This window comes from Hydra vulgaris, chromosome 08 (genome assembly GCF_038396675.1).
Source record: "Hydra vulgaris chromosome 08, alternate assembly HydraT2T_AEP".
Taxonomy (NCBI): Eukaryota; Metazoa; Cnidaria; class Hydrozoa; order Anthoathecata; family Hydridae; genus Hydra; species Hydra vulgaris.
This window is the reverse complement of record NC_088927.1, coordinates 43,251,390-43,259,234: the sequence shown is the minus strand read 5'-3', so window position 1 is coordinate 43,259,234 and position 7,845 is coordinate 43,251,390. Positions and strand designations below refer to the sequence as shown.

Sequence of the window (7,845 nt, the reverse complement as noted above, 5' to 3'; positions counted from 1 at the left end):
AGTGGTTTGCAGAGCTTCTGGACGAAAAAGCTTTTGTTTGAATCCTACCACTTGCGCCTATTTTATTTCTTTAATTTTTTTTCAAATACAAAACAAAACACTTTTTATGTTTTAAATTATAATATACACAACATATGTAAAGATATTATACACTATAACAAAGAAAAGGATTTTTAAAAAAGCTAAAAATTCTAAAAACATCAAAACACCGGGAGAAATTTATTGCGTAAATTTGTGTCATGTCCTGCGGATGATCTTTAAAAAATTATGATCCGAAAGTTAATAAAGAAAAAATTGAATAAAACAGAAAGGTGCTGTGAAGTAGGGTGTGTCATAACTTTTTTTTTTTAAGTTTCAACAAAAACCTGGTATATCGAAAACTTGTGTACAACTTATTTAAAACTAGAACCAAAAATAAAAATATGTTAAGCTACCGGTAAGTGTGTTTTAAAATTGCATATTTATGGTAAATTTTTCGTAATTAGCTTTGAACCTAACCACAGATACTGCTTTGCGTCTACGCATTTTTAAACGCAAGAAAATGTTTACACCCATTCACTTTAAGTTCTATGTGTGATATGTGATATCAAAACTATAAAAAGTTGTCAACTTATAAATTGTCAAACTAATAGTTTTTATGTTATTTTTTTATGTAAAAAAAAAAATTATTAAAAAAAAAATATTTACGCAAAAGTTGGGTTTGTAATCCGATGCTATATTTTTAATCCCGGGATTTCGGCATTACATTGACTTATTCCCGAGATCCTGGGATTTTCAAATACCTGTTGTTGTAAGATTTTAACATACTATTTAAGTAAAGTTTTAATAAAGTTATTAAATTATTCAAAATATATTTAGAAAAAACTAATTAAATCACAAGGAAATTGTTTGGTTTTTTAATAATAGACATACTTTTTTTTTTCTTTTTTTTTGTTTAGGTGCCCCAAGATGACCTAACGGTCTTGTTGCAGAGCACCGCGGAAGTGCATTTAACGAGAAAGTTCACGCCTCCTTCCTTACCGTGACGCAAAAATATGTCCAGACCTCATTACGAACTTCGATCTGCTGCTTCTAAAGCTAGCGGTCTAACCACTGCGCCACGGCAGCACCATAATAATTAAAATATAAAAAATATAGTTAATTATTAAATTATAAAGAATTTGTTGTTTTTATAGATATAATATAAAATGTAATTATTTTTTATTATGTTTAAAATAAGTTTTGAGGAAGCAGGCCACATTTAAAGTTTCATTGGCCATCGACTTTTTATTCTTGTTGCAAAAAGACAGAATAAACTTCAGATTCTACACTGGTTCAATAGTCATTAAAAAATTATAAGCTTTTTGCAAAAAATCACCGCATGTTCTTTTATTTTCAAACAACAGCTTACCTTTTGAACTTTCATTGACAGGCTCACACATCGAATTGATATGCAATTGGTATGACGCAAATGGTTTGCAAATTTGCTATTTAATCATGACAGCGTCAATACATCATCAAGAACTAGAAAAAGGAGCGGTGCAAAGCTTTCTGAGTATATAGATTATGGAACAGATTTTCTTGTATTGGAGTTACCAACGCTAAGAGATCTTCTTTGATATAATATAGAAAGAAATAATAAAAACGAAGAAGAAAAAAAACAAAAAAAACAATAGAACTTATCTGATAAAATACTTAATGAACGATATTTACTCAAAGTTGATTGGTAAATGAATCCATGCAACTGCTTTATTTTTATATCCTGTAACACATATCGAACAACAGTAATATAAAATTACTGCGAGGTTGGTGGATGATTGCAATGCAGCCAACCTCCCAGTAGGCACAGCGATGTGACAAAAACGCGAATTTTACGTTACTTAGGCACGTGACATTTAGGTGACTTTTTGGTCCCCGTAAAATGACCGATTCACGTGATTTATGGACGTGTTTTTCACGTTACTTTTGGCACGTGATATTAAGGTGACTTTTTGGTCCCCATGAACTGTCTAAAAGACGTGCTTTTTACGTTAATTTTGGCACGTAATTTTAAGCAATAATTATGCTTTATAAAACGAAGAGTTTGGATTCGTGTAAAGAAAAAAAAAATAAATCGTCGAGGAAATATTTAATAGTATTAAATTACATGGTTTTATTAGTCTGTATATTAGTTCTTGACATAAACATTTTGAATTTGTAATTAAAGCTGCACTTTTGTTAAAATATCCTCCTTATATCCAATAAGTAATAAGTACAAAGTCATAGATCAGCAACCTACGAAGAGCACGCTTCGATCCACAAAGAGCACACTTCAAACTTAATCTAACGAATCAGTCGATATATTCTCCCATAAAAGCACACTTTAAACATAATCTAACGAATCAGTCGATATTTTCTCCTATAAGAGTACGCATCAAACTTTATCTAATGGATCAGATTTAGCTGAAAAGAAACGAATAAAATCTTTAATAATAATATGATTATTTAATAATTATCTTAAATCACAAACTTTTAAAACAAGTCATACTTGGTAAGTTGCCAACCATTTTGGCAACAAGATTTTCTAGTCGTTTTCTTTTATCTAAATCATTAAATAATTTTAAGAAAACAATACTACATAAAATGTAGAAAAATAAAAAAAGTCATTTGCCTTCTAATTTTATATTCTTATTGCTAAAAAATAAATAAGGATTTAATAAAAAAAGACATAACAAAAAAGGCGACATATAAATAAAAAAAAGAAGTACAAAAAATAAATAAAAGTCTAAAAAAATATTGTTTATCTATATATATTTATATCTAATATCTGTCAATAGATAAATTTATATCTATATATAAAGTTAATAACTGATGCGCATGATTAGAAAAAGACCTGTAGTCACCTTATGTGATGACATCTGATTAAATAATTTGTTTTCTTTGTTTTCCATCTTCTTATATTTGCACTTGTTTCTGCATTAACTTGTTCATACATTAACTCACTAGATGCAAAGGTGACAGCCCACAAAGTTGCTTTAAATGAGTAATCTACAAAGTTTTGAACATTAAATGTAATTTTAGAATGCACACAGAAAAGTTATAATAATTTTTAAAAATGTAATAGTTACCACATAACCACACAACATTATAGTGGGGATTTTATATCATGATTTTCCTACCCATGGTGAGATTTTCATCTTGAGGCTCCTTTTGCTGTGGAAACATTTACCACGGCTAAGGAGCCTCATCTACCCCTAATTATATATAATATATTAAGTATAAAACTAAAAGTATGTATAATAAAGTATTGTCAAATTAGGTCACCAATAAATACCAAGTGCTGAAAATTCAACTCAGAATCAAATTGCATTCTCCAACAAGATATGAACTAAATTAAATTCTTGCTACAGGGTGCGATCATAAAAAAAGACGAAGAGAGGAAAAAGTGAATTTTCTCAAACTTTAAAAGTTAAAAGGTTATCGTGTCTTACTACAGAATGATATTCCTAGGCAATAACATAACAATACCATTGGATCTTCCTAGTCAATAATATTTTATACAGAACTTATCATTTGTCATGTAGTTTAATAAATTTAATATTAAATAATTTATAAAACTTATTTATTATTAAATTAATTACATCGACAAATTTGACAGTCTAAAATATTATATAATAGGGTAGAAAAAAGTATACCTTGTATTTGGGTTTGATCTTTTGCATGTTGCAATATGAGAATTATCTGCCATAACGTTACACAATTTTGAACTAAGCTTTGTAATATATTTGTTAAACCTAAATTGATAAAACTTAGATATAAAATAATATAATATGTTTAGATAAAATATTATATATGTGAAATTTTATTTTTGTCAAAAATGCATTGCGATATTATAAGATATATTATACCCTGATACTTTTTTTATTATTATAAAACTACAATGAAAAATAATTATTATAAAAGTATAATAAAAAGTAATGACAATAATGAATATATAAACTACATATTTCATATAATCATTATATTTAAAAATTTTGAAAATTGTTTGCGGAAAAAATCCTGAAAAAAATCAGAATATTTTCCCCTAATTTTTCCCTTAATTTTGCATTTAGCCAAGTTGATGACAATAATATATACTTTAACTTGCATGTATGGAAAACTTTTTGGATATTTGGAAAAAAATAAATTTCAGAAAAATTTCCGGTATTACGGGAATATCCAAAAAAAAGTAATCCCTGAAACTCAATTATAAAAAAATAGTAAATAAAATAAAGAATATCTTTCGAAGTTTCTAATTATAGATTTTTATTGAGAATAAAAAAAGATCCAAAATACACAATATTTTGGCAACGTAACTTTCATGCTTCAATTAAGTAAAATTGTAACCTGGACGAGGTCACCTAAAATATACATGATTGAAACGTGAAGAAGGAAACCGGGTAAGAGCATGCATCAAACTTTACCTAATGAATAAGTCGATATTTTCTCCAATAATAGCTAGCGACACCAAATTTATCTAAAAAGAAACAAATAAAAACTTAAATAATAATATGAATATTAAATAATAAATCTTAAATCACATACTTTTAACAACTTTTAAGTCTTACATGGTGAGTCACCATATGTTTTGGCAACACAATTTTCTGGTGTTGCTATTTCTTTGATCTAAATCATGAAACAATTTTAAAAAAAAAGCAATGCTATATTTGAGAGAAACTTGCTTTACATATTGGAAGGTTGTCAATATTGAAAGATAAGTATAATGCAGTTTCAAATACAATAGCATCATAATCATCTTTTTGTGGGGAGAACATTGAACAAATCCGCGTTAATAACCTGTTTTATATTGTACATAATAACAATAGCAATAAAAGTCATATAACATATACAATAATAATTTCATAAATACAGTTCAAATATATATATATTAATCATTTAATATTTAAATATTATAAAAAAATGAAATAAATAAGTATTAACCTTATTTAACAAGTAAAGCCCAAGATCAAGATGTCATATATTACAAAAAGATAAAGTATATAATAATAATATATACATATATCAGTAATAAATAACATAACACATTTGTTTATTGATATTATCTTTAACCTTGTTGATAAAAGTCAAATAATAGAAGAAAATCTATTTTTGGTTTTTATCTAATTGACTCTTGAGCAATAATGTATGCAGAAGTTCTACAGACATTATTATTGCTCAAGAATTAAGAATAAGTTCTGCTAGAACTTATAATTTGTCCATGTAGCTTACTTAATTTGATATTAAATTCGTTATAACATAACTTATTTTGTACTAAATTAAGTAAGCAAAATGGACAAATTCGCCAGTCTAAAACATTATATTATAAAGTAGAAAAAAAGCACACCTTGTATTTGAGTTTAATCTTATTTGGGTGGCAAATAGCGACGCTTGGTACTAATTTATTTAACTTAATTTGATGTAATTTGGATATTAGATATTACAACTTAAAACATATTGGACTATTTAGTTTTGTTTTAAATGCATTGCGTTATAAGATATTATATAGGCCAATTTTTTTTTTAATTATAATTAAACTACAATAAAAATTAATTATATCATCATAAGGGGTTGTTCAAATAATACGTGACAGTCTTAGGGGGGGAAGGGGGTATTGGAAAGTGGCACCAAATATGACATGGGGGAGGGGGTGGTGTGCTACCGTGTGACGTGATAAATAACTTTTTAAAATAAATTTTAATCACTGCGTAATTTTTTAAAATTGCAAACTCCGAGATAATTATACACAATACGAAAATTTTCAAGAAAAATGCTATGCAACGACTTCACAAGTAGCCAGCGTTTATTGTTCAACGGAGCGTAACAAATGAAAATAAAAAATTCAAATTAGTTTCTTTCTAAGTTACTTGTAAGTAATCGCAGACAGAAAAAGAAATTTTGATTCTACAAACATGAAAAAACCAGATAATGGGCGATTATTTAAATGCAATTTATGTTACTGTTAAAAAACCAATTTTATTTTTTAACGAATATTTGTATAAATTTACTAAAAATTTTAGTATTAATAGTTGTTTAAAATTTGATCTTAAAACATAAATATAATTCTTGATTGTCATCTGTAAATATTTTAGTTTTAGAGCACTATAATTTTTAATGTTATTGTTATTATTACTTTTAATGTTTTGTGTCACTCTATTATAATGAATTTGTCGAACTGCTTTAGTTACCTTATCATTTTTATTATATATTAAGTTATTTAGTTACTATGATACAACATTTTAGTAATAGTAGTACTATCATTAATGCTATTATTAAAACTATCTTTACTATATACTTATTTATCGTAATGATTGTAGGGAAAATTAATTTTTTGTTGTTGATGTTGTTATAGATTAAAAATGTCTAGTGAAAAAGAAAAACTTTACAAATCTATTTATGAATGATATTTAAAAGCATTTGCAAACAAACCGAAGCAAAAGTCTCAAGATGAAACAAATAAAATCTGGTCTAAGATTAAAACAAAGCGCAAAACATTATCCGAATTAAATGTAGAAGTTGAAAAAAACTAAAAGAGCTAAAACAAATCGAACTCCGATATAAAGTTGGTATTTTATGTTACTGGACAAAATTACCGAACCAAGTACCAAATACACCAAAAAAGCGTGTGGTTGAATCTAAAATCAGTTTTGATGGCGTGACTGATGCGACCCCATCAATTTCAACAAGGGAAGAGTGTGAAAAAAAAAACTCTAATTTCTCAAAAGTTTTAACAAAACAAGCCCCGAAACAAGATCAGTTAAAAGATGAAATTTTTATTTTAAAAAAAGATATTGCATATCTCACTGAAATAAAATATTGCAACTTGTTGTCAAAAGTAGACTACCAAATACTAGGGCAAAAGCAAAAACTTTTGGTGGAAAAAAACCGAGATCTTGTACTTCGTCAAAAAGCCATTGAACGCCAGACAGCTACCAGACTAAAAAAAAAGCTATAGAAGCATTAGCTCCAGATATTAGAAAAAGGGTGTGTGGAATTAAAAATTCAGTATCAAAAGGTCGACCGCTAGCCTGTGATCAGGTCTGTTTAATAAAAGCAATAGTAGAGATTGCCATGAAAGGGTCTGCTTCTGATGATAAGAGAAGAACTGAAATGGTTCGAAATGTAAAAACATTAAATGACTTGGTTGAAGAATTGAAAAATCATGGTTACAATCTCTCGAGATCAGGAGTTTACTTAAGATTACTTCCAAGCAGATCATTGAGAACAGAAGCAAAAAGACATGTTAAAACTGCACCTGTCCGGTTAATAAGAGCACATAATTCTGAGCATAAATATCATGCAGACACAAAATTTGCCAAATCATCCCTTGAAGAACTTGCGGCAGTTTTGGGTCCTAAAGAAGTGACGTTTCACTCCCATAATGATAAAACCAGGGTGCCAATTGGATTGACAGCTGCAAGCAAACAAGCACTAATGATGATGCATATGGAGTACAAGGTAACTTTAGCTGATCATAATTTTGTAATTACTCCTCAACACAAACTTTTTCCTTCAGTAATTGCAGCCATAGAAATTAAAAAGGAATGCATGGAAAAACAAGCAGTCACATACTCTGGCACAACATACATAGCAATCAGATGTACAAAACATGATTCATCAACAGCACTTAGTCACTTAGAAGACATGAACAGAACAGACCATCTTCCTGCATTTAAAAGCAGCTTATTTACTGAAGATGGAGTTAGCAAACCAGTCATGATTATAACTGTTAATGGTGGGCCAGATGAAAATCCAAGATATGAAAAAACAATTCATTGTGCCAAGGCTTATTTCAAAGAGCATGACCTTGACGGAATGTTTGTGGCTACTAATGCTCCTCGCAGAAGTGTC

The 7,845-nt window shown here is 28.2% G+C and overlaps 1 long non-coding RNA gene across 1 annotated transcript; it reads right to left on the bottom strand.

The window, feature by feature from the left end:
* Window positions 1–2,126: 2,126 nt before the first annotated feature.
* Window positions 2,127–3,756, bottom strand: LOC136084323 (uncharacterized). The gene is made up of 4 exons (XR_010640480.1): window positions 3,654–3,756; window positions 2,862–3,006; window positions 2,507–2,560; window positions 2,127–2,421 (listed from the first exon to the last, which is right to left on the bottom strand). It is a non-coding gene; the product is annotated as an uncharacterized LOC136084323 (long non-coding RNA).
* Between the last annotated feature and the right edge of the window lie 4,089 nt (window positions 3,757–7,845).